Below are 27,097 nucleotides of genomic sequence, written 5' to 3'. Positions count from 1 at the left end.
ACACAAACCTTAAAATCCAGGGAAACCTGAAGCATCCTCAAGGCATTCATCCCTTTTTTCCTGGGAAGCCTGAAGCCCCCAGGAATTCACCCTTTTTTCCTTCCCTCCTGCTTCAGGGAGCTCAGGCCTGGCTGGAATCTCCTTCTCCCCAGTTTCCCAAGAGCAGCCCCATAATTAACAGCCCTTTGCTAATGGAGCCTCAGAAGCCCAAGGGAGAATCTTTTCCCTAAGGCAGGAATTCACCTGGAGTGGGAGAACTCAGCCCTGCTGGGAAGCAAAACCCCAAAACCCGAACCCCACAAATTTGGGATGAACACCCAGCTCCAGCTCTGGGTTGGAATGGGGACATGGGATCCTCATTCCCTACAAATGAGCCCTGCTGGCATCAGGGATTGGGGCTCATTCCTGTTCTGGAATGGGGACACAGAGCTGCTCTGGGATCTTCACTCCCTACAAAAGGGCCCTGCTGGCACTGGGGATTTGGGCACATTCCTGTTCTGGAAAGGGGACATGGAGACATTCTGGGATCCTCATTCCCTACAAAAGGGTCCTGCTGGCACTGGGGATTTGGGCACATTCCTGTTCTGGAAAGGGGACATGGAGACATTCTGGGATCCCCATTCCCTACAAAAGGGTCCTGCTGGCACTGGGGCCCATTCCCATTCTCAAATAGGGACACAGAGCTGCTCCAGGATCCCCATTCCCTACAAATGGACCCTGCTGGCACTGGGGATTTGGGCACATTGCTGTTCTGGAATGGGGACACAGAGCTGCTCCAGGATCCTCATTCCCTACAAATGGGCCCTGCTGGCACTGGGGCTCACTCCCATTCTCAAATAGGGACACAGAGCCACTCTGGGATCCTCATTCCCTACAAATGGACCTTGCTGGCATTGGGGCTCACTCCCATTCTCAAATAGGGACACAGCCACTCTGGGATCCTCATTCCCTACAAATGGACCCTGCTGGCACTGGGGCTCACTCCCATTCTCAAACAGGGACACAGAGCTGCTCCAGGATCCCCATTCCCTACAAAAGGGCCCTGATGCCAGCAGGGCCCAGCTCATTCCCAGCCCTTTCCCGTTCCCTGGCCACGTGAGTGACCTTTGGGGCACGGCCATCACATGAGTGACACCCCCTGCTCTTTCCTCCTCCACCCATCCCCTCAGTCCTGTGACTTTCCCTCCCCAGCTTTGTTTTTATTCCCGCCGGAGCTCCAGAGGGTGACAGGGTGACAAAGCCACCCTAAATCATCCCCAAAGCCCATCCAAAGCGGGATGATCCCATGATGGCTTCAGAGCCTGCTGACTCCTCTGCACTTGTTTGAGCACAAGGAGCCGAGCAGCGCCGTGTGACCGCGGCCGTTTTCCCGCAAAACCGCGGCTTTTTGGGAAAGGCCGATGACTGCAGCGTCATGTGAGGGTCTGCAGCTCCCTGCTGGGGCTGGATCTGCCACGGGAGGAAGCTGAAGGTTCTTTTTCTCTCGGTCACGCTGGGCTGGCAGAGCTCCAGGGCTGAGCTCAGGGCTGGGGTTGTTGCCAGCGGCCGGCCCAGGCTAAAAAAGGGAATTTTCCCCACTGTGTGAAAGGGCTGAGGCACGTGAGGGAGCTGCCTCGGGGTCACGGGCAGCTTTGGGCTGGCTGGGGTTTAAATTTAGAAAATTATCTGCTGCAGGTTGGGGAAAAACAGGGATAGGGAAAGGGGAAAAATTCTCCAGCTTTGGAGAGAGCTGATTGCAGCCCTGCAGGAGCTGGCAGGGAGGTGGAGGGGGTTATTCACAGGGTGCCAGGATGCAGGGAATGGCTTCCAAACTGGAAAAGGGGAGATTTGGGTGGGATTTGGGGAGGAATTCCTGCCTGTGAGGATGAGGAGGGGTTGGGATGGATTCCTGGAGAAGCTGCGGGCTTTGCTGGGGTTTGATGGTGAAACAAGTGCAGAGGAATGGTCAGGAGGGATCAGGAAAAGATCAAGCCAAGAAAATGATCAGGAGAGAATGGCCTCCAAACTGGAAAAGAGGAGATTTGGGTGGGATTTGTGAGGGAATTCCTGCCTGTGAGGATGGGGAGGGGTTGGGATGGATTCCTGGAGAAGCTGCAGCCTTTGCTGGGGTTTGATGGTGAAACAAGTGCAGAGGAGTGATCAGGAGGGAATGGCTTGATCAGGAAAAGATCAAGCCAAGAAAATTATTAGGAGGAGGGAATGGCTTCCAAACTGGAAAAGGGGAGATTTGGGTGGGATTTGGGAGGGAATTCCTGCCTGTGAGGATGGGGAGGGGCTGGGATGGGAGAAGCTGCAGCCTTTGCTGGGGTTTGATGGTGAAACAAGTGCAGAGGAATCATCAGGCTCTGAACCCAAGGTCTCGTCCAGCTTTGGATGAGGCCTTGTGGGGTTTGGGGATGATTTAGGGTGGCTTTGTCACCCTGTCACCCTCTGGAGCTCCAGCAGGAATAAAAACAAAGCTGGGGAGGGAAAGTCACAGGACTGAGGGGATGGGTGGAGGAGGAAAGAGCAGCAGCTGGCCCTGGATCCCTGGAAATTCCAGGGATGGAGCAACCTGGGACAGTGAAAAGTGTCCCCTGCTCGTGGCAGAATGGTGTTGGCTTGGAATTCCCAGGTGCAAATCCCAATTTGCATCCCTGATTGGATTAAAAAAAAAAAAAAAAAGGATAAACAACATTTCTGTGCTGCTGGGAAAAGCTGTGCCCAGACTGGGATAAACTGGGATAAACTGGGATAAACTGGGATAAGGATGAAGGAGAGGCTCACCTGAGCTGGCCAGACCTGGTCCTGTGCAATCCCTGCCTAATTAGCATCTTCATTTAGCAGGTGAAATTAGGAGGAGCTCAGAGCCAGGACACTGAGGTGACACAGCTGATCCTGTTCCCCTCCTCGCCCATTCCAGCTACTTTTAATCCAAGTTTGGTTTTTTTTTTTGCTTGTGAACTGTTAATTTCGATGTATTTTTATCTCAAATTTCACTATATTAAAGTCAACACCCACCCACCCAACCTGCTGCAAAACCATCTGCATTTAAGAGCTGAATTTAAAACTCCAGGTCAAAAATCCAACCCCAACCACCTAAATTCAGGTTTTCTTAGCCCAAAATTCGCTTTTGAGTGCTTTTTGCAGCACTGAAGGAGCTCAACTTTGCCTCCAGTCCCTCAGTTGAGATCAATTTGTGCTGCTCCTACCTGGAGTCTCCCAGGGCTAAAAATAAGAGGGAGGAGAGGCAGAATTTAGCACGCTGTGAAAAAAAACCTGGGAATTTGGAATTCCAGTTTGGGAATTCAGCTGCTACTAGGGCTAAAAAAAGGAGGCAGCAGGAGGAGTGAAGTCCTTGGCACCGAGTGGCTCCTCCTCCTCCTGTTCCACCTTCTCCTCCTCCTCCTCTTCCCAATCCTTCCCTGGCACATGAGTCACGTTCCCTGAGGAACCCACTCATCCCAGTTTTCCTCTCTGGGTGTGAAAAGAGCAGGGAAAATATCCTTTAATTGCAAGCAAGGTGGAGCTGAGCCCATGGCAAGTGCTGGAGGATCCCACAGCACCTCCAGCCCCAAACCTGGGGACAAACAGGGCTGAGTCAGCTGGGACACAATCCCAAATTCCCCAATTCCCACATGGCACCGTGGGAGGCTGCAGTGAACGCGTCCCGAGGGATGGAATAAGGACGGGCCAAAATCTGGGCATGGAAAGAGCCTTAAATGCAGATTTTGGTTAAAAATGGGGATTTTTGGATGGGGCTGCAGGCACGTGGCACAGCTCTGGTGCCATGTGAGGAAACTGTGCTGGCTGGGATTGCCAGAAACAGGAGGGAGGGAGAGGCAGAGGGACCAGAGCTCCAGGAGTGCTGATGTGTGATAACTGCAGAGTCCTCATGGCTGATACTGCATAGTGTTGATAATTGATAACTGGGTAATTTTTGTATTTGACAATTGGATAATGCTGGTATTTGATAAGTGGAAAATGCTGGTATTTGATAAGTGGAAAATGCTGATGTTTGATAACTGCAGAGTCCTGATGCTTGATATTGGATAATATTGATAATGGATCATTGGTAATTATTATATTTGATAACTGGATAATGCTGATAGTTGATAATTGGATAATGCTGATATTTGATAATGCTGATATTTGATAAGTGGAAAATGCTGAAGTTTGATAACTGCATAATACTGATAATTAATAACTGGATAATAGTGATACTTGATAATTGTATAATCCTGATATTTAATAATTGGATAATATTGATATTTGGTAATTGGATAATGATGATATTTGATAACTGGATAGTATTGATATTTGATAATTTGATAATGCTGATATTTGATAATTGGATAATATTGATATCTGATTATTGGATAATGCTGATATTTGATAATTTGATAATATTGATATCTGATTATTGGATAATGCTGATATTTGATAATTTGATAATATTTATATTTGATAAGTTGATAATGCTGGTATTTGATAACTGGATAATGCTGATATTTGATATTTTGATAATGCTGATATTTGAGAATTTGTGCACCAGTCCTGACTCCTGGGACAGGACAGGAGGCTCCTGGCACCCTGCACATCTGTCACTGCCCTGTCACCTCCTCCAGCAGCTCCAGCCCAAAGCTCCTCCACATTCCCAAACCCCAGGTGGCTCCAAGCTGGCCTTGGACACTTCCAGGGACCCAGGGGCAGCCACAGCTGCTGTGGGAATCTCCAAAATCCTGAACCTGGGGCTGGGAACTGCGGCTGGAGTCGTTCCCAGCCTGTGATGCCTTTCCCAGATGTGCACCCAGATAAAAACATTCCAACCCCTTTTCCCAGGGGCTGGGATCCCCCTCTGTGGGAAAACCGAGCTCAAATTCCCCCAAAACCTGGGAAAACAAAGAGGTGTCAACTCTCTGAGGGAGGAAAATCAACATCCAGGAGGGAAGGAGCAAAGGATCAGGAATTCCAGCTTGTTCCCTGTGTTTGCAGACTGAGGATAAAACCCGAGGGTTTCAAAAAAAAGTTTAAACCAATTAAAAATCAGTTTTTTAAGTTTCAAGTTTCAGTTTTAAGTTGAAAAAAAAAAAAAAAAAAACCAAACCAGTTTAAAAATCAGTTTTCTGCTGGTGAGCTCAAGTGCAGGAGCTCAGGAGGAAGGAAAAGGTTTCTTACAACCCACGGATGTTTCGCTGCTGCCCAAAAACCCTTCCCAGTTTGTTGGGTTTTCCTTGAAAACGTGGGGTTTTCACCCAAATCCTTCATCAGTGATTTCACTTCCAAGAGCTGCAATTTCCTCAGCTTTTCCCAGCTTTTTGCTGTGGGTTCAGCTGCTCTTCCAGGCAGCGTTTCCTATTTCCCCCAAAAAGGTTCAGCTGAGCCATCCCAAAATGAACATTTTCTGCTTTGACAGATCTGAACTTCTCAGAATTCTGACAAATCACCCAAACCCTGAGCTCAGAGAGCACGTGAGCCTTGCTGGGAAACAATCCCCAAACCAAGCCCAAACCCTGGGGGTTGTGGTTTTTTATGGATGGGGGACGTTTTGTGGGGAGGATTTTATGGATGGGGACATTTTGTGGGGATTTATGAGGATTTGCTCCTCAGTTTGGGGTGCAGACAAGGCAAACCTTGCCAAGCTCAGCCCTGCAGCTGGAATGGGACCTCTGGGGGTGTTTCTCAGGGTAATCCTGGTGTTTATTGGGATGATCCTGGTGTTTCTCAGCATTCCCAGGGAGGGAAAGGTTGGGTGACTCAGGATGGAGAAGGCAGCACTGAGCAAACCCCGGCGATCCCTTTGTCCTGCCCACATCTCCCTAGAACAAACTCCAGGGGTTTTCTCAGCTCGTGGAGCAGTAGAAAAGGGAATTTTTGGGTTGGAAAACCCGTGTGGGGGCTGTGGGGTGAAGGTTTCTGGGCGTGCAGGTGCCGTGTGGGAGGGCAGGAAGGACAAACCCCAGCGTGAGTCAGCAGCGCTCTGGCTGCTTCCTTATCTCACATCTCTGAGCAGAAAGGGCAAAGCAGCAGCTGAGCTGAGCTGAGCTGAGCTGGAAAAGGGCTCCAGAACTGCTGGGAAGTGCAGGCAGGGCTTGGATTTGGGATTTTCCTGCTGCCAGAGAGAGCAGGTGAGGGGAAATGCTGGGATGCGGCCGCAATCAAAGGCGGCGCCGTGAGCGTGGATGGAAATGGGGGATGCAGCTCAGCCCAAAACCAGAATTCCCAGCAGCAAAACACAGAATCACAGTGGGAAGGAGGGTCCCACCCGGGAAAAGATGGAATCACAGTTCCCACGGCGGGAAACGAGGGTCCCACCCTGCTCAGAGTCTCCCTCCTGGCTCTCCTTGGGGAAACTCCTCCTCTCCTTCATATTACACCCTAAAAATGGGGCAAACACCTCTCCCTCTCCTCATTCCCTCCCAAAAATGGGGCAAACGCCTCTCCTTCTCCTCATTCCCTCCCAAAAATGGGGCAAACACCTCTCCCTCTCCTCATTCCCTCCCAAAAATGGGGCAAACGCCTCTCCCTCTCCTCATTCCCTCCCAAAAATGGGGCAAACACCTCTCCTTCTCCTCATTCCCTCCCAAAAATGGGGCAAACACCTCTCCTTCTCCTCATTCCCTCCCAAAAATGGGGCAAACACCTCTCCCTCTCCTCATTCCCTCCCAAAAATGGGGCAAACACCTCTCCCTCTCCTCATTTTCCCCTAAAACAGGGGTGAACATCCCAACCTTTCCCTTCCCTTTAATCCTTAAAGGATGAGCCGTGCCCCTCAATAAACAAACAACACTCAGGAAAACAGGAGGGATGATGCAATTTAAAAAAAGGAAAAACAACACAACAGATTTGGGGTTTTTGTTTGCCTTTTTTTTAAAGGCAAGGAATAGAAGAGCAGAGCTGGTACTGACAGGCTGAGAAAGAAAGAACAAAGAAACCAGAGCAAACTCCTCACCCTGAGCCAGCAGCACCCCATGCAGGGATTTCTGAACCAGCCCTCCAAGTGAATTCCCAGAAAATCACATGGATTCAGGAGCAGGAGCCTTTCCAATGTTTTCCTGGCAGGGCTAAGGGCCAATTCCCAACTCCTGGGTTTGCTCAGGAGCTCAGTCTGAGCTCTTTGTGTGCTCTGAGGGGGCTGCAGCAGCTCCAAGGAGAGATTTGGGGGACAGATTTGACAGAGAGATTTTAGGGATGGATTTTAGGGACGGATTTTAGGGACAGAAGCAGGATGGAAGGGAAATTCCTGGGAAATTGAGGATGGTGGAAGAGCCAGAGCAGCACAAACAACTCTGCAGTCACGGGGCTTGAAAGGCTCTTTGAATTTCTGTGTGCAAAAAGGACAGGGTGCAAATGCCACAGAGTGCTCCAAAGGCTCTGGATCATCCCTGATGATCCATCCCCACCTCCTCCAGCCCCAGGAATGAGTCAGGCAGGCCCTGAGCAGGGCAACACCTCCGTGCAAGGCTGGGTCACTGCACCTTCCCCACTCACAGCTGATTTCTGCAGCTCAGAGAGCAAAAAAAAAGCCACGAATTCTGTGCAATCTGAGTAGAAAAATAAATATAAAACAGATTTAACAGCACCCAGCAGCAGCAGCAACAGGCACAGGAGCCTGAAAGTTTTTTATCTGCCCAGTTTTCTCTCCTCACTGCACATCTGGGCAGCTGTTGAGGCCAAAACTCAGGCTGTGCTGATCAGGGGAAGAAGAAAAGAATTAAAAAAAAAAAATCCCACCTCCAGCTGGAAGGCACCCAAAAGCCTGGCTGCAGTTTGGGTCTGAAACAGCACCTTATTTAGACAATCTGAGGAATGTTTGGGAGGCTGCTGTGGCTGGGGATTTGCATAATGGGTGTCTGTCCGTGCTTACCTAAGAGCACAGGAATCCTGTCTGTCAGTCAGTCTAGACTGTGGGGCTGCATCCAGGGAATCTCCCAGCCAGGAATAACACGGGCAGCAGGGCAGGGTGCTGCCACCTGCTGATGGCAGCCAGGAGTTTGGCAGCAATTTGGATTTTTGGGGTGATTTTTTTTTGGTTGGGGTTGTGGTGAAGAGGTCGGTTCGGGGTGAAGAGTGGGGGAAAATCCATCTCCATCCTCATCATCCTCATCCTTCTGGGAGAGTCCCAATGCTCCTGGTGGCCCTGCAGAGCCTCACCCCGCTCTGCTGGTGGCTCCAGTTTTAATTAAAGCGCTGGGAGCGCTTTGATTAAGGAATTTCCATAGAAATAATGAGATTAAAGCCAATTAATAAACAAGAAAAGCAAAGCCCCACAAGCGCGGCCCAAGCGCGCCCTCTGCGGGCCGCACCCAGGAACTGCAGGCAAGGAAATCCTGGGAGATTTTTTTCCCCTAAAAATGAGATTTTAAGGGATTTTTCACCCGAAATGCACAAAATCAGCCTATTTCCATTCCCCAAAGCCTGGCTGCGACACTCGGGGAAACGCAGAGCTCTGGAGCCACCTGGATCTCAGCTGTTTGGGTGATCCAGGAGCATCGACCTGCTCATCATCATCATCATCATCATCATCATCATCATCATCACCCCAATGTCCTCCTGTCCCAAAGCCCCTGTGGGGAGCTCGAACCCCTCCCAAATCCAGAGAGGGCTCAGCCTCTGCCCATTGAATTCCCAAGGTTATTCCAACAAAATCCCTGAGGATGACCCAGCCCTGGGACAACGCAGCCACAATTCCCAGCTCTGGGTTTGTCACCTCCAAACAGCCCCAAACAGCCCCAAACAAGTCCAAATAACCCCAAACAAGCCCAAACAATCCCAAACAAGCCCTGCACGGAGCTTCCCATGGAACAGCAGCTCCCACACAGCTCCAGGTCCCCCCTGGAATGCAGAGATCTCCCTCCCTAATTAATGAGGTAATTGTAGCACATAATGAGGCCCCAGCAGCAGCACCTCAGAACCCAAATTCACATCCAAACCCATTCCAAACCCTTCATCCAGACGGTTTCCCAGATCAAATGAACCAATTAATGGGAAATTAATCAATAATGGGACAAATTAAGAGGTCTCTGCTCACCTTCCTACTGCAGAGCAGCCTTGTTCGTTCTCTCTCTGTGGATTCCTTGATTTTTTTCTGGATTCCTCGATTGCTCCTGCCAAGGAAAATGGGAATTCAGATCCACCAGCCCAAGCAGATGGAGCTGTGTTATTAATGGAGTTAGAATTTGGGATATTTACACCATTATGGCATTAATGAAGCATTGGTGAGGGACATCCCTGGTTTGATCAATATCCAATTATTCACTGGAAAATCAGGGCTGACATTCATTGATCAATAATCAGAATAATGACAGGGAAGCTGTGGGATTTTCCTTTGTTTTTATAAATCACAGCCTGGGTGAGAGCTCAGGGGAATATTTGGGTCTAAATTGTATTTTTTTGGGGGGGGGGAAAGCAAGAGGGAGAGGGGTTTGTATTATTTTGGGGGAATGAGGAGAGGGAGAGGGGTTTGCCCCATTTTTGGGGGGAAATCAATGAAAGGAGTTTGCATCCTTTTTGAGGGGAATGAGGAATTGGAAAAGTGTTTGCTTGCCTCATTTTTTGGAGGAAATGTTAAAAATAGGAAGTGTTTCCCCATTTTAGGGGGCAATGAGGAGAGGGAAAAGCGTTTGCACCATTTTTTGGGGAGGGGAAACACGAAAAAGAGGAAGAATTTTCCCCATTTTAGAGGTGAATGTGAAGAAGAGGAGGAGTTTGCCCCAGTTTTGAGAGGGAATGATGAGAGGCAGAGGTGTTCCCCCATTTTTGGGGGGAATATGAAGAGGAGTTTTTGTCCCATTTCAGAGAAGAATATGAAGAAGAGGAGTTAGCATCATTTTTTTGGGGGGGAATATGCAGAAGAGGAGGAGTTTGCCCCATTTTAGAGAATATGAAGGAGTTTGCATCATTTTTTGGGAGAAATATGAAGAAAAGGAGGAGTTTGCCCCATTTTAGAGGAGAATAATAATAAGAGGACTTTGCATCATTTTTTGGGAGGGGGGAATATACAGAAGAGGAGGAGTTTGCCCCATAACAGAGGAAAATATGAAGGAGTTTGCATCATTTTAGAGAATATGAAGGAGTTTGCATCATTTTTTGGGGGGAATATGCAGAAGAGGAGTTTGCCCCATTTTACAGAATATGAAGGAGTTTGCATCATTTTTTTGGGGGGAATATGCAAAAAAAGGAGGAGTGTGCCCCATTTCAGAAAAGAAGGTGAGGAAGAGGAGTTTGCATCATTTTTTGGGGGGGAATGTCAAAACAGAAGAAGTATTTACATCATTCTAGAGATGGTTACAGAGCATTTCAGCACAGAAAACAAAACAAAACAAAAAAAGAGGTTTCAGCACAGAACAAACTTTCTGAGCATTTCAGCACAGAAAACAAAAAAAAAAAAAAAAAAAAAGTTTCCTGTCCTGGCTGAGCAGATCCTGGAAGGTTTGAATTTCCAAGAAATGCTCAGTCCCAGGCTGCAGGAACGAGCTGCCCTCGGGAGAGCTCCCAAACCCCCCCGAGAAGCCCTCGTGCCTCACGTCCCCTTCCCAGTACAACATTGCTCAACACAGCTGAAGGCAGAGCAGCAGGCAGGGAGGGATGGATTCCAAGAATCCATCAGAGCTGAAATCCAGCCCTGCTTGTTTTCCTCGCTCACTGGCTGAACATAAACAGGTTTTTTTTTGTTTTGTTTTGGTTTGGTTTGGTTTTTCTAAAGGAGTCAAACGCACGTCAGTGATTCTGGGCTGGGGTTCAGGCCAAGGTTGCTTTCACCTCCTCCTTCTGCAGTGGATTCAGGGATGAGGAACAGCCAAAAAAAGCAGTTTAAACTTGTTTTGGTTTTGTTTCTTAACAAAGATTTTTACAGATTTCACATTCCAGGGCCAGCTCTATGTGGAAATAGGAAGGTGAGGGCAGGGAACAAAAATGGCTGAATGTGGGGCAGGGTCAGGAGAGCAAAAAGGAGCTGGGGATAAAGGCACCAACACCTCCCAACAGCTCCAGGTTTGGAGCTGGCCTTGGAATGGGCAATCCCTGAGGTTCAGGGAATCCTGGAATGGTTTGGGCTGGAAAGAGCTCAAATCCCAGCCAGTTCCACCCTTCCCACTGCCCCAGGCTGCTCCAAGCCTCTGGAATTGGGCACTTCCAGCCATTCCCACTGCTCCAGGGAGCTTTTCCACAGCACCACCCACGAATCCTTGGATTTTGGGGGGGGGTTTAGCTGGATTTGGGATGGGGGAATGGAAAAAAAAAAGCACCTGCATCATCAGGATCACTCCTCCTTCCTGCTGGTTCCCTCCAGAATGCTGCAGGAATTGACCCCAAAGGACTGAAATTGCAGGGAATGCATCAACACAGCCCAGCTGATAAACAAACAGGGCCACGAGCAGGGGGAGTGTGGGGCTGACAGAATGCAGCAGCACCTGGGAGGTTCCACGGGCAGGGAAGGCCACCAGGGAATTTGGGATAAGAGCCAACCCTCAGCTGCCATCCTGACTTCAAGAGGGATTTTCCAAGGCAAACCATCCCATGGAGGTGAAGCTGCTGCTGGAATCAGCTCCACACAAAGCACCCCAAAAACCCAACCACCTCCACAGCCCTGAGCCAGGTAAAAAGAACCCATTAATGGCAGATTAATCAATAATGAGAATTCCCTTCCCTTCAGACCAAGGGGGCAGCTGGAGCTGAGCTGAAATCCTGCAGTGACAGCACAACCTGAGCTTTATTTCTGTCAGTTTTCCCTGGAATTTTGGGTTTCTCCTTTTGCGTTTTCCTTTCCAAAGCAACGCAGGGGCTCCTGCACTAAAAATGGTTCAATTTCAGGTTCAGAGCTGCTCTCAGAGACCCCATGGGGGGACCTGGCAGCAGCTACACCACAACCAAAGGGAAAAACAACCCTGGAGCTTTCCAGAGGGACAGGATCCCATCTCTGGATTGTTGTTTACAGCCCTGCAGGATCCCTGCTCTGCGAGGCAAAACAAGGCTGACCTCAGCTGGAAGAAACTCTGCCCCCCTCCTTCCTCCCAGCCCTGTCCTGGTGCAAAGCTTTGGAACTTGATATTCCACAGGCTCCTGTTTACAGACCCTGCAGCAGCCCTGCCCCGCTGCCAGCCCAGCTGGGGACACTCAGGGACACTCAGGGACACTCAGGGACACTGAGGCTTCCCTGTACCCAGACACTGCCCTTCCCTCCGGGAAACAGCCCCTGGCCCTGGCTCTGGAGGGCTTGGGAAGGCAATTCCTGATGGGAATGTCACACTGGCACCCGGGGCAAAATCCTGGCTCTGTCTGGCTTTTCCTGCCCCTATTCCCAGGCTTTCCTGGTTGTATCCAGGTTTTCCTGCCTGTTTTCCTGGCTGTATCCAAATTTCCCTGGCTGCATCCAGGCTTTCCCACCTCTATCCAGATTTCCCTGAGTGTATCCAGGTTTTCCTGCCTGTATCCAGATCTTCCTGCCTGTATCCAAGCTTTCCTGCCTCTATCCAGATTTCCCTGACTCCATCCAGGTTTTCCTGCCTCTATCCAGATCTTCTGCCTGTATCCAGGTTTCCCTGGCTGTATCCAAGTTTTCCTGACTCCATCCAGGTTTTCCTTTCCTGTATCCAGGTTTCCCTGCCTCTATCCAGGTTTTCCTGCCTCTATCCAGGTTTCCCTGCCTCCATCCAAGTTTTCCTGCCTCTATCCAAGTTTTCCTGACTGTATCCAGGTTTCCCTGCCTCTATCCAGGCCTCCCTGCCTCCATCCAGGTTTCCCTGCCTCTATCCAAGTTTTCCTGACTGTATCCAGGTTTTCCTGCCTCTATCCAGGTTTCCCTGCCTCTATCCAAGTTTTCCTGACTGTATCCAGGTTTTCCTGCCTCTATCCAGGTTTCCCTGCCTCTATCCAAGTTTTCCTGGCTGTATCCAGGTTTTCTTGCCTCTCTCCAGGTTTTCCTGGCCTTCCTTCCTTCCCTGCCCGTGCCAAGCCAGACCCATCCCTTTCAGAGATGCCTGGAGCGGGTGTGGGCAGCAGGAAGGGGAATTCCTTCCCCAATTCTCTGGAAGCACCAACAGTTGGGAATGTGAAGCATCCTGGAGGGCCAGAGCCAGGAAGGAAACCGGATCCTGCAGCCCAACCCACCAGAATTCCCCCCTGGAGCCAGGAATGCTGCGGGAAGGAGCAGGAGCCTTTCCAGGAGGAGCTCCCAGCTCAGCAGCAGCAGGAATTGTGTACAGCAGGAATTGTGTAGAGCAGGAATTGTGTGCTGCAGGAATTGTGTACAGCAGGAATTGTGTGCTGCAGGAATTGTGTGCTGCAGGAATTGTGTGCTGCAGGAATTGTGTAGAGCAGGAATTGTGTAGAGCAGGAATTCTGTACAGCAGGAACTCTGTGTCCCTGGAATTCTGTGTCCCTGGAACTCTGTGCTGCAGGAATTTTGTGCTGCAGGAACTCTCTGTCCCTGGAATTCTGTGCTGCAGGAATTCTGTGCCCCTGGAATTCTTTGCTGCAGGAATTGTGTGTCCCTGGAATTGTGTGTCCCTGGAACCCTGTGCTGCAGGAATTCTCTGCTACTGGAATTCTGTGCCCCTGGAATTCTGTGCTGCTGGAATTCTGTGCTGCAGGAATTCTGTGTCCCTGGAATTCTGTGTCCCTGGAATGCTGTATTGCAGGAATTTTGTGCTACAGGAATTCTTTGCTGCTGGAATTCTGTGCCCCTGGAATTCTGTACTGCAAGAATTCCATGTCCCTGGAATTCTTTGCTGCAGAAATTCTTTGCTGCAGGAATTCTGTGTCCCTGAAATTCTGTGCTGCAGGAATTCTGTACCCCTGGAATTCTGTAATGCAATAATTCTGTGCTGCAGGAATTCCCTGCTGCAGGAATTCTGTGTCCCTGAAATTCTGTGCTGCAGGAATTCCATGGCCCTGGAATTCTGTGGCCCTGGAATTCTGTGGCCCTGGAATGCTGTATTGCAGGAATTTTGTACTACAGGAATTCTGTGCCCTTGGAATTCTGTGTCCCTGGAATTCTCTGCCCCCTCAGGAATTCTCCAGCCCCTTCCCAGCCCTGGCTCCAACCCCTGGGTGTCTCCCTGGATGCTCAGCTCACTCCCAGCATTAAATCCCCTCAGCACCACAGGTTCAATTCTGCCCCTTTTGTGCACCATAAATATCCCCAAATCCAGGTCCACAGCCAGACTTGTCACATCCCTAAAAATATCCCCCTATAAATAGCAAATTATCCAACAATGGCACCAGGGCAACCACCCCAAAACATCCAGGGCAGAGCTTCAGACATGAACTTTTCCCTGGGAGCTCCTCCAAGGGATGAGCAGATCCTTCTTTCCCTGTGCCCTTTTCCAGCTGGGGTTTTTTTGGGTTTTATTGGGTTTTTTGGGGGTTTTTGGGGTTTTTTTGGGGTTTTTTTTTTTGGGAACAGCTGCTGCAGCCAGCACTCATTTACTGTTGGAAGTTCACTGGGAAGTCTGTGCTGGCAGCTGGCTCTGGAATATTTTTTGAAGTCTTAAAAAGGGAAGAATTGGAGGAGATGGAAGCAAAAAGGGTCTGCAGGATTCACTCACAGCCCCAGGGATCTGAGCTCACAGCACCTGAGTGACCACACTTGGCATTTTAAAATCTTTCCAAAAGCAAATCCTGCCCCTGGGAGGCTCAGGAATTTTGGGATTTCACACAGCTGTGCACAGGTGGATCTGTGTGTGGGGGGGGAAAGGTGAAATTCCAGACCAGGGGAAATAAATCAGATTAATGCAGAAGTGGAGTTCAAATGGGGATCCAAGGAAAAGGAGCTGCACACATTTCCCCACCTGGGATATTCCAAAGGATTTTTTTCCAACCACCTCAGGCATTCCTGCTCAGGAATTGCTTTTCCTCTGAGCAAAATAGGGGGAAAAAAAGGTTTAAAATAAACCCTGCAGACAGCAGCATTCCAGCAGCAGGAGCTCATTCCTCAGGAAATGTTTGGGGATTCTGCTGGGCAGAATCTCCTCAAAGCCCTCCAGAATTTCAGGCATCCTCAGGACAAGGGGCCATGGAAACAACAGGGCTCATTTCAGAGCTATTTTTAAAAGAGTTTTTTGCTTCTGGGATGCCAATTTCCAGGAGTTGTTTGGAAAATGAGATTTTTAAAATGTCCCCATGCTAATGGAACAAACTGTGCTGGAGCAGCAGCTCCTCCTGCTCAGGGTACTCCAGGGATGGTTTTGACTTTCCAGCTTCCTTTCATCTAAAAAGAAATAAAAACCACCTTTTCTTCATTTTAGAGGGCAAAACAGCAACAAAAAAAAATGAAATTTGTATTTAAATCCTCCAGTTTTAGCAAATGCCTGCAGCAATTCCAACCAGATCAAACCAGGGACAATCCCCTTCCCTGCTCCTGAGGTTTAATGGAATTATTGAATTATTTCAGCCCAAAGCCTCGGCCAGGATCCAAAGGGGATCTCTTCTATCACTGCCAACTTCCCAAAAACAGCAGGAATTTTAAAATCCACACCAAGAACATCCCAAAAACGGCAGGAATTTTAAAATCCACACCGACATCTCAAAAATGGGAGGAATTTTGAAATGCACTCCAAGAACATTCCAAAAAGGGCAGGAATTTTAAAATCCACACCAAGAACATCTCAAAAATGGGAGGAATTTTGAAATCCACACCAACATCTCAAAAATGGGAGGAATTTTGAAATGCACACAAGAACATCCCAAAACCAGGAGGAATTTTGAAATGCACCCCAAGAACATCTCAAAACCAGGAGGAATTTTAAAATGCACCCCAAGAACATCTCAAAAAGGGCAGGAATTTTAAAATCCGCACCAACATCTCAAAAATGGGAGGAATTTTGAAATGCACCCCAAGAACATCCCAAAAATGGGAGGAATTTTGAAATGCACACCAAGAACTGCGGGGAAGGGGAAGAGGAGGTGAAAGAGGATCCGGCTGAGGGGAATTCCTGACACTGTAAATAGCAGAGGGATGCTGAGGTTTGGGATTCCTGGAGTGCTGCTGGAAAAGCCAGCAGGAATTTGCTCTGCAGAGCAGCTGAAGGCTGCAGAGTTATTCCATAGCTTGCTCCAACAACTTGGGGATTTCTCCAGTAAAATATTAAGTATCAAGTTGGTTAAAATCCCTAAAAACACCCCACAAAAAGAATCCTGATGGACCAAACACTCCCCAGGGTGGAGATATTCCCATTTTTCCTTCCAGCTGGGAAAAGTTCAGCACAGAAAAGAAGGGAAAGGAGGAAAATATCCACAGGAAGGATTTGGAGGCAAGGTTTGGGTTTAAATGTGGCTGTTTCACCTCAGAGCAACTTCTGAGGTTGTTTCAATGTGGTTTGTGTTACACAAGTGGCCTCAATCTTCCAGGATCAGCAATTTTATACAGGCAATTAGTGAAAAAATTAAATGTCTTAATGACCCCTGGGAAATGGGATCCATCAGTGATTCCTGAGCCAGGGCAGCTCCATTTCTTTCTGCAGGATATAAATCCCCCAAAAAAGGGGGATTTGTGTTACTTCAGGAATGGGGGGAGAACTCAGAGCATGAAAAGCTGCTCCTAAAAATCAGAAAGGTGTGGGAGAGTCTTAATGGCACCACAAAGAGATTAAAAAAAGGGGGGGAAATCAGGAGCATGGGATCATTCTCCTCCCAAGGTTTAACAACCATTTCCATGAGGAAATTCCTGCTGCTGTCCCACCCTGGGGCTGCTCCCTCCTGTCCTGGTGTCCCCTGGGACCCTCCTGGCTGTCCCCTCCTCTTGGGGACTTGTGGACATTGGGAATGTCCCCCTGGTCCTGCTTTGCTCCAGGCTGAGCCCCTTCCCATCTCCTCAGGGATTCTCCATCCCCTTCCCATCTCCCTCAGGAATTCTCCATCCCTTTCCCATCTCCTCAGGAATTCTCCAGCCCCTTCCCATCTCCCTCAGGAATTCTCCATCCCTTTCCCATCTCCCTCAGGAATTCTCCATCCCTTTCCCATTTCCCTCAGGAATTCTCTATCCCCTTCCCATCTCCTCAGGAATTCTCCAGCCCCTTCCCATCTCCCTCAGGAATTCTCCATCCCTTTCCCATCTCCCTCAGGAATTCTCCAGCCTCTTCCCATCTCCCTCAGGAATTCTCTATCCCCTTCCCATCTCCTCAGGAATTCTCCAGCCCCTTCCCAGCCCTGGCTCCAACCCCTGGGTGTCTCTCTGGATGCTCAGCTCACTCCCAGCATTAAATCCCCTCCATGCAGCAGCACCACAAGTTCAATTCTGCCTCTTTTGTGCACCATAAATATCCCCAAATCCAGGTCCAGAGCCAGACTTGTCACATCCCTAAAAATATCCCCCTATAAATAGCAAATTATCCAACAATGGCACCAGGGCAACCACCCCAAAACATCCAGGGCAGAGCTTCAAATCCTCCTCAGGTCCCTCCTCAGCACCCAGGGCTGGAGAAATGAAATTCCCCCTTCCACATTTCCATAAAAAATTGTGAACAAAGATTTGCTCTGAGCTGGAGCACGAATATTTCCCATAAGAAATTACAGCAACAACAACCTCCCTCAGTTTTCCTCTTTTTTTTTTTTCCTCTGTTTTGCTCCTGGTTTGGATGAAATCTCTGACTCCCAGTGAGGCTCTCAGGGACTCCACATCTGTCCCCTCCTGAAGGACACCCCAAGTGCACAAATCAGGGCAAAAGGGACAGGGAAGGGACATTTTGGGTTTTTTTTTAGGAAAGTGAGGCAAGAGGAAGCTCTGCCAGGGATGGAGGGAAAGGAGCAGCGGTCACATGAGGATGTCCAGCCCCCAAAGCAGCTGCTAATGAGTGTCTCAGTTAATTACTCGGCTCCCTGGGATGAGGAGCTCGGGGCTGGCAGCTCATCCACGGCTCCACTGCCAGGGACACAGTGCCCTCTCTTGGAGACTCCAAACCCAGCCTAAAGCCGGGGCTGAGGACAAAAACCCGCTGGAATCTCCTAAAAAAATTATTTCTGCTCAAGAACCAACTGTGGCCTGGCTGGGCACTGCTTGGAGGAACGGGGGAACACCTCTGGAGCTGCTCCTGAGGCAGGTCAGTGACTCATGACCCTGATGAACCTTTGGATCTTCCTATCAAAACTCAGAGATCTTTTTTAAAATTTAGAATTTTTAAAGATGGAGAATATTGAACCACCTAAAGAGTGGTGGTGTCACAGAGGGGTCTGGGATGGAAGGGAGCTGCAGGATCAGCCAGTTCCAGGAAAAAGAATGGAATTGTTTCATGAAGAATCATTGCAGCCAGAGGCAGCAGCTCCACACCAGATTTCTGTGTGTCCCCAGGGCCTGGCCACCACCTCTCAGAGGAGGGACAGCCCCCAGTGCCCACCTGGCACAGGTGACCATGGACAGTGTGGCTGCCCCATGCCAAGGCTGGATGGGGCTTGGAGCACCCTGGGATGGTGGAAAGGAAGGGACTGGATGGGCTTTAGGATCCTTCCCACCCGAATTCCAGGTGGGAAATGCCCTGATCTGGGGCTCAGGAGGTGTTTGGGTGTCTGTGGGTGCTGCTGGCACCTACCTGGGCAGGTGTCCCCAGCTCCTCTGGCACACAGGGCACTCGCTGCAGGGGGGAAAGGACAAATCTCCTAAAATAAAATAAAATAAAATAAAATAAAATAAAATAAAATAAAATAAAATAAAATAAAATAAAATAAAATAAAATAAAAGAGAGAATCTTCAGCAATTGAAAGGATCCTGCAGGGAATTCCAGCTCCTCTCAATACCAGGTTTGAGCCCAACAGCTGAAGCACCTCACACCTTTTCCCCCATCTCCATCATCCCATTTTTTCCCTGTGTTTTCCCTGTTTTTTCCCTGCTGGAACCCAGCCCATTCCTGAACTATTTAAAGCACCTCACACCTTTTCCCCCATTTCCAGCAGCCCATTTTTTCCCCGTGTTTTCCCTGTTTTCTGCCTGCTGGAATCCAGCCCACTCCAAATGGATTTAAATCCACCCAGCCACACGAGGAGTGTGTCCTTTGGGGTGGTTTATTTACATTTCAATATGTTCAGGACCTGCCTTGGAGATTTTTTTGGAGGGGGATGAAATCCTAAAAGTCCTCACAGGAGAGGATGATGCAGGTGGCACTTGAGGCTTTCTCCATGCTCATCCATGGAATAAAAAACCCCAATTTCTACCAACTTAGACCTGGCTTTGAACACATTGATTCCAACAGAGAAATTTTTGGTGGGGGGGAAACCTGGCAGTCCCAGGCTGTGCAATTCCATATCTGAGTCTGAAGATGGCTCCATCAGAACGAGGGATGCCATCCATCCATCCCTCTGTCCATCCATCCATGGATCCATCCATCCATCCATCCCTCTGTCCATCCATCCATCATCCATCCATGGATCCATCCATCCATCCATCCATCCCTCTGTCCATCCATCCATCATCCATCCATGGATCTATCCATCCACAATCCATCCATCCATCCATCCATCCATGGATCTATCCATCCACAATCCATCCATCCATCCATCCATCCATGGATCTATCCATCCACCCATCCCATCTGTCCATCCATCTGTCCATCCATCCATGGATCCATTCATCCCCCAACCATCATCAATCTGTCCATCCCTGTGTCCATCCCTCCATCCATCACCCATCCATCCATCCATCCATCCATCCATCCATCCATCCATCCCTCCATCCATCACCCATCCATCCATCCATCCATCTATCCCTGTGTCCATCCCTCCCTCTATCCATCCATCATCCATCCATGGATCCATCCATCCATCCATCCATCCATCCATCCATCCATCCATCCATCCATCCCTTCCTCCATCCCTGTGTCCATCCCTCCCTCTATCCATCCATCATCCATCCATGGATCCATCCATCCATCCATCCCTGTGTCCGTCCATCCATCCATCCATCCATCCATGGATCCATGCATCAATCCCTCCATCAGTCATCCCTTCATCCATCTCTCCATCATCCATCCCTCCATCCATCCCCATGTCCGTCCATCCATCCATCCCCATGTCCGTCCATCCCATCCCTCCCCACAATTCCCATTCCCTCCCGCAGCCACAGGGGATTTGTCCCCTGTGAAGGAAGCCGCTCCATCCATGACACTCCTGAGGCTGGCACAGGGGAGTTTCAACAAAAGAAACCAGGGAAAAATAACCTGAGCGCCTCATGGAAGTGAGAGACAAGGAGAGTGACAAAGATTTAAGGAAAGAAAGGGAAGAGGAAGGCAGAGCTGCAGCATTTCATCTTCTGTTCCTCCCCACAACGAGCCAATTAAAAAGCCCACACACTAAATTAATTCCAGTTCCAGGGGAGCTGGAAATACAGAGCCACTATTTAGGTTAGGGAAAATTGCTGCATTCTGTTCCTTTGTCAGGTGGCAGAGAATGACATCTGCAAAAGGAAAAAAAAAAAAAAAGAAAAGAAAAAAACCCCAGAATTTGAGCCCCAGCACAGCAGAGGCAAAGGAAAAGGAGGGAACTGAGGGAAGGGTTTGAGATCTGAGGAGCCTCATCCCCATGGGCAGGGCACAGAGCTGTGCAGAGATCCCCCTGTTCTCCCCACATCCCGGCTGCCTCCCAGCTCTCACACCTCACCAGTTCCTGGTTTTGTTTGGAACAAGTGCCCAGGATGTGGTCACAGAGCTCTGCTTCCCTAAAACCCTTCCCAATGTTTAATTTATCCCTCTGATAAAACCCAGCCCTGCCAACGTCACCGGCTCCAGGGTAAATATCCCAGCCAGGTTTGTGGGGACTCTGGGATTTCATTCCTCAGCAGAGAATCAATCCCTCTGTTTTGAGCAGAGAAACCCCCAGTTCATGCTGGAATTGTAAGGGAACAAAACCCCACAGGGAGCAGAGAATACAAATTATTATCCCAGCTTTTTTCCAAGGATGACAAAAGCCAAGCAGGGGAGCAGGGCTGGAGCTGCAGGAGGCCTCAGGGCAGCGCCAGGCTCAGCTCTCCAGAGGGAACTGCTCCCTGTGTAATCATTAACAGCCAAAGCCAGCCCAGATAAAAGCCAGGGAGCAGCACCTGCAGCAGGGATGCACTGGGAGCCAGGGATGTCCCAGGCACCAGGAAGCTCAGGATGTTTGTCTGCTCCTGTTGTGGCTCTGCCCTGGGGGCAGCGGGGAACAGCAGCAATGACAATTGGGAAAACCCATCCATTTGTCTGGGAACTGGGGAAACCCATCCATTTGTTTGGGAACTGGGGAAACCCATCCATTTGTTTGGGAATTGGGGAAAACCCATCCATTTGTCTGGGAATTGGGGAAAACCCATCCATTTGTTTGGGAACTGAAGAAACCCATTCATTAGTTTGGGAATTGGGAAAATCCATCTGTTTGTTTGGAAATTGGGGAAACCCATCCATTTGTCTGGGAACTGGGAAAACTCATTAATTTGTTTGGAAACTAGGAAAACCCATAAATTTGTTTAGGAATTGGGAAAACTCATCAATTTGTTTGGGAATTGGGAAAAACCACCCATTTGTTTGGGAACTGGGGAAACCCATCCATTTGTTTGGGAACTGGGGAAACTCATAAATTTGTTTGGGAACTGGGGAAACCCATCTGTTTGTTTGGGAATTGGGAAAACTCATAAATTTGTTTAGGAACTGGGAAAACCCACCCATTTGTTTGGGAATTGGGAAAACCCATCCATTTGTTTGGGAATTGGGGAAACTGGTGCCAGGCCCTGGACCCAGCTGGCAGCAGGAGCTCCGTGCCAGGGATGCCCCTGCAGAGCCCTGTGGTGCCACCAGGACCTGCTGGGGACAAGGACAAATCCCCCAGGACATGGCACAGGGAGGGGCAGAGCTGGCCCCACACACACACACACACAGAAATAATTCAGGAAAACCAGTTGGGATTACAGGAAACCCAGTGGGAGTTCAGGGGACTTTGAGGGAGCCTTTTCCTGCCTGCTCTGAGCTCCCAAACCTCGGGATTTACACCAAAACCCCTCAGGGCTGCTCTGACAGGATCACGGACGTGGGACTGGGAGAAAAATCCTATTTAGGATCCTCAGATCCTAAACAGGATTTAGGAAGAGCCTCAGGATGGTTTGGGTGGGAAGGGACCTCAAAACCCAGCCCATTCCAAGGGCAGGGACACCTCCCACTATCCCAGGTTGCTCCAGCCTGGCCTTGGACAATCCCAAGGATCCAAAGCTGCTCTGGGAATCCCGTCCTGTTCTCTCAGCACCTTCACAGGGAGGAATTCCTTCCCAAAACCCCTCCTGGAGCTGGCAAAGCTGGAAAATCCGTGTCCCTGAGGATGGACCAGCTCAGGGGGTTGGAGGGAAGCTCCTCCCAGCCCTGGAGCACCGAGTGTGGGTCCCATCCCTCAGAGCAGGAAATGTCCCAGGATCCTGGCAGGAATGGGCTCCCAGTTCTCCTTGGGTCATCCTCACTCCCAGCTCCACCAACAAAGCTTCGAAGAGCAAAAAATCCTTTGAATTCCACAAAATCCTGCTCCAAACGAGATCCCTGTCAGCCAGGAAGGCAAACTGGGAGTATTTATAGCCCTGGATTAGAGCAGGATCTGCTGGGAATCCAGGGAATGGAGCAAATTCCCATTCCTGGAGAGGTGACAGAGGTGACAGATTCATGAGCTCTCACTTCCCAATCCAGTTTTTGTTGTTTTTTTTTTTTTTCCCAGCACATTTATACAGAGTTTCTGCAGCTTCATCCAGCTCTTCTCCTGGAATTCTTTGTCATTCCCACTCCCTTGGGGCTGGTGGGAAGGCACACAGGCATTAGGGACAGGTATTTATTAAATCCTGGAATTGCTCCTCCACTTCCTACTCCACAACAACATTTAAACCAGGATCATGGTGTTATCCTGGAAGGAATGCATGAGGAGCACTGCCAGCCCTCAGCATCCCTGATTTTATTTCAACAAAACCTGGCAAAAATGGGGTTTTTTTCCTTGGATAATCCCACTGAACTTTGAGATCTGGAAAAATGCAGAAATAACAAATTTTACAAGTCCTGGAATTTACAACCACCCCAGAGCACGGAGGAGAAAAAAAAAAAATATTCCTGCTTGGATAAAACCTAGGAGAACATTCAGGAAAATATAGATGTGGAGAAAAGCTTTTCCAATCTGTTCTGGAATGAAATGGAAGGTGGCCAGGCCTACCCCTCTTCCCACCCAGCCATTCTGCTTTATTTTCATCAGCAGCCCCAAAGCCCATCCATGGGCAGCAGCACTTGGATCAGCTCGACACAATCAGTCCCAGCAGGAACCCAAACCCACAATTACAGCAGCCTGCACATGGCAAACACCAGGGAGGGAGGGTTTATTTATGCAGGGGACAGGAGTTTCGAGGATGAGATGAATAAATCAGGGGAAAAACGGTGAATCAAATGGATTGGGGGGAGTTTGGGGAAGAAAAGCAGCTGCAGCAGAGGCTCTGTGGATCCTGAAATTGCAGGGAAAATGGAGGATTTGTACCTGGAATGCCTCGGGAGTGCTGGAATTCGGGGGAGCGGCGCAGCCCCCCTGCCTTGGCTGTGAATCCATTTCCTACCCAGCTTTGTTCAGCCTCCCATAAAAACTTCCTGCCCCTGCACCGACCTCCCCTGAGAGCTTTTCCTGAGCCTGGAGCCATCCCCACCCTCCCTCTGAGAATCTCTCTGCAATCCCAGCCAGTTTTGCCCAAAATTTACCTCCAAAGCACCAAATTTTAGCCAAACCACCTCTCCCCAAAAGCAGCTTGGGACTCTCCCAAGTTTTCCAAACCGCTGGGAAACGTGGATCTGATTGATTTTTTTTTTTCTCCCCTCACCAGGGATGCACACAATGCATCTCCTCTGGTGGTTGACAACCCCTCTTCTATTTCAGGAATGCTCATCTGCAGGTGGAATTGGATTTCTGTTCCCATGACTGACAACACAACTCCATCCTGGCCTATGGCAGCTGCTGCTATTTTCAGCAGCTCTGCCTCTCTCCAGTATTATTCCAAAGGTGAGAACTATTTCCAGAGAACACCAGAACAGCGTTTTTCACACCTTAACAGAAAAAAAAAAAAAATTGGGGGGGGGAAAAAAAAAAATCACAGAATTTTTAAAAGTTTTGCCACAGGGCAAAACTCTCCGCAGCAAAGAGCATTAATGAGCTGGTGGAGTGGCTGGGAGTGTTAAAATGGAATTAAAGTCCCTGTTGGAATGGGGAAAATAGTCTTAAATTGGGCTGCCACAAAGATATTCCTCACCAGCAGGCAGGGAAACGCTGATTCCCTCTGTCCTGGCAAAGCAGGAATGGGAATTGTCCCCAGGAACTGCCATAAATCAAAAACCAGCAAAATGGGATGGAACTCTGAGCTGGTTTCATGGGTATCCCCAAAAATGATGGATGTGGGGGGTGGAATTTGGGTTTGCACCACAACCAGGAGCTGCTCAATCCAGTGTGAGAGTCTGGAGCCTCTGGAAAGGCTCAGATTGTTGGGAAGAAAGGCTGAGGGTGGGATAATGAGGCAGGGAATGTTAACGAGCTAATTAGCAATCAGAGAGAGAGAGAGAGAGAGGGAGAGGGAGGAGAGCTGGGATCAGGGGCTGACCCGCTCTGGGTGCCTCATCCCAGCCCATCCTGGCACTCCCAGGTGTGGGAATCGTGGCAGCCCCACTCCCCCCTCTGCAATTCCCAAAAATCCCTTCCCAGTTCAGCCACTGCACCCAGCAACACCAGGAAAAATTCCAAAAGTCCATTCCCAGCTCAACCACCAGGAAAAATTCCCAAAAATCCATTCCAGCTCAGCCACCAGGATAAATTCACAAAAATCCATTCCCAGCTCAACCACCAGGATAAATTCCCAAAAATCCATTCCCAGTTCAGCCACTGCACCCAACACCACCAGGATAAATTCCCAAAAATCCATTCCCAGTTCAGCCACTGCACCCAGCAACACCAGGAAAAATTCCCAAAAATCCATTCCAGCTCAGCCACCAGGATAAATTCACAAAAATCCATTCCCAGCTCAACCACCAGGGTAAATTCCCAAAAATCCCTTCCCAGTTCAGCCACTGCACCCAACAACACCAGGAAAAATTCCAAAAATCCATTCCCAGCTCAACCACCAGGAAAAATTCCCAAAAATCCATTCCCAGTTCAGCCACTGTGCCCTCCCAACACCACCAGGATAAATTCCCAAAAATCCATCCCCAGCTCAGCCAGCAGGATGAATTCCCTGGAGCCAGCCCTTCCTTGTCCTCTACCCCTCTGCAATTCCCAAAAATCCCTTCCCAGCTCAACCACCAGGGTAAATTCCCAAAAATCCATTCCCAGCACAGCCACTGCACCCAACACCACCAGGATGAATTCCCTGGAGCTAGCCCTTGTTTTCCATCCCTCTGCAATTCCCAAAAATCCCTTCCCAGCTCAGCCACTATGCCCCCCCAACACCATCAGGATCAATTCCCAAAAGTCCATCCCCAGCTCAGCCACCAGGACGAATTCCCTGAGCCAGCCCTTGGTCTCCACCCCTCTGCAATTCCCAAAAATCCCTTCCCAGCTCAGCCACTGCACCCAACACCACCAGGATTAATTCCCAAAAATCCATCCCCAGCTCAGCCACCAGGATAAATTCCCTGGAGCCAGCCCTTGGTCTCCACCCCTCTGCAATTCCCAAAAATCCCTTCCCAGCTCAGCCACTGCACCCAACACCACCAGGATCAATTCCCAAAAATCCATCCCCAGCTCAGCCACCAGGACGAATTCCCTGGGCCAGCCCTTCCTTGTGTCCCCAGGGCTGCAGGGACAGAATTGCTCCCCTGGAGCTGCTGGCCCAGAGTTGTTGGTGCTGCCCTGTGATTAATCCCTGGCAGCCACCCAGAGCCATCCCAGAGCCAATTCCATGCAGGTGGAATTCTGGATTTCAGCTCTGGCAGAAATGCTGTGGGCAATGCCAGCCCTAGCAAGGGCAGGTGCTGCTTGGCACAGGTCAGGATTAAAGCTCTGGGAGTGCTGGGAAAGGAATTTGAATTGCAAATCCCCCAAAATGCTGGGATTTTGCTGCCTTTCCCAGATCTGTGTTTGCAGCACTGACAGCATGGGATGGGCTGTGGAGTCCCCAAACTGGGATCCAAAGGAAGAATTTCACTGGGAAAAAGCTCTGGGATCATCACTGTACCCCATGCACACCTTGTCACCAGCCCAGAGCTCCGAGTGCCACCTCCAGGGACACCTGGGACACCTCCAGGGACACCTGGGACACCTCCAGGGATTGGTGACCCCAAGCCTCCCTGGGCAGTTCCAAGGCCTGGTCACCATTTCCATGAGGGAATTCCTGCTGCTGTCCCACCCTGGGGCTGCTCCCTCCTGTCCTGGTGTCCCCTGGGACCCTCCTGGCTGTCCCCTCCTTTTGGGGACTTGTGGACATTGGGAATGTCCCCCTGGTCCTGCTTTGCTCCAGGCTGAGCCCCTTCCCATCTCCTCAGAAATTCTCCAGCCTCTTCCCATCTCCTCAGGAATTCTCCATCCCTTTCCCATTTCCCTCAGGAATTCTCCAGCCCCTTCCCATCTCCTCAGGAATTCTCCAGCCCCTTCCCATCTCCTCAGGGATTCTCCATCCCTTTCCCATCTCCTCAGGAATTCTCCATCCCCTTCCCATCTCCTCAGGAATTCTCCAGCCCTTTCCCATTTCCCTCAGGGATTCTCCATCACCTTCCCATTTCCCTCAGGAATTCTCCTTCCCCTTCCCATCTCCTCAGGGATTCTCCAGCCCTTTCCCATTTCCCTCAGGAATTCTCCTTCCCCTTCCCATCTCCTCAGGAATTCTCCAGCCCTTTCCCATCTCCCTCAGGAATTCTCCATCCCCTTCCCAGCTCCCTCAGGAATTCTCCATCCCCTTCCCATTTCCCTCAGGGATTCTCCAGCCCCTTCCCATTTCCCTCAGGGATTCTCCAGCCCCTTCCCAGCTCCTTTTTTCCAGGAGAGAGGAATTCACTCAGAGGAGCAGGGAATGCTCAGCTCAGGGATGCTGGAGCACCAGGAGCCAGCTCAGCTCAGTGAAACAGGATAAACTTGGGAGAGATGAAGACGTATCTGTGATCACACTGCTGCCTGTGCCAGAATGTCTGCTGGGAATGCCTGGATCGTGGATTTGTTTCCCAAAAAAAAAAAAAACCCC

General features: G+C 49.7%; 1 protein-coding gene across 1 annotated transcript in view; it reads right to left on the bottom strand.

Annotated features, from left to right (window-relative positions):
- Positions 1-27,097, bottom strand: part of GNG7 (G protein subunit gamma 7) — a 42,880-nt gene that overhangs the window by 7,934 nt on the left and 7,849 nt on the right. Inside the window, exons 2-3 of the mRNA XM_036399654.2 lie at positions 18,501-18,567; positions 9,011-9,086 (exon numbers count right to left, since the gene is read on the bottom strand). The gene's annotated coding sequence lies outside the window, so the exon portion shown is untranslated. The remainder of the gene's footprint in view (positions 1-9,010; positions 9,087-18,500; positions 18,568-27,097) is intronic.

This window comes from Molothrus ater, chromosome 26 (genome assembly GCF_012460135.2).
Source record: "Molothrus ater isolate BHLD 08-10-18 breed brown headed cowbird chromosome 26, BPBGC_Mater_1.1, whole genome shotgun sequence".
Taxonomy (NCBI): domain Eukaryota; kingdom Metazoa; phylum Chordata; class Aves; order Passeriformes; family Icteridae; genus Molothrus; species Molothrus ater.
This window is presented reverse-complemented; position numbering and strand designations above follow the sequence as displayed.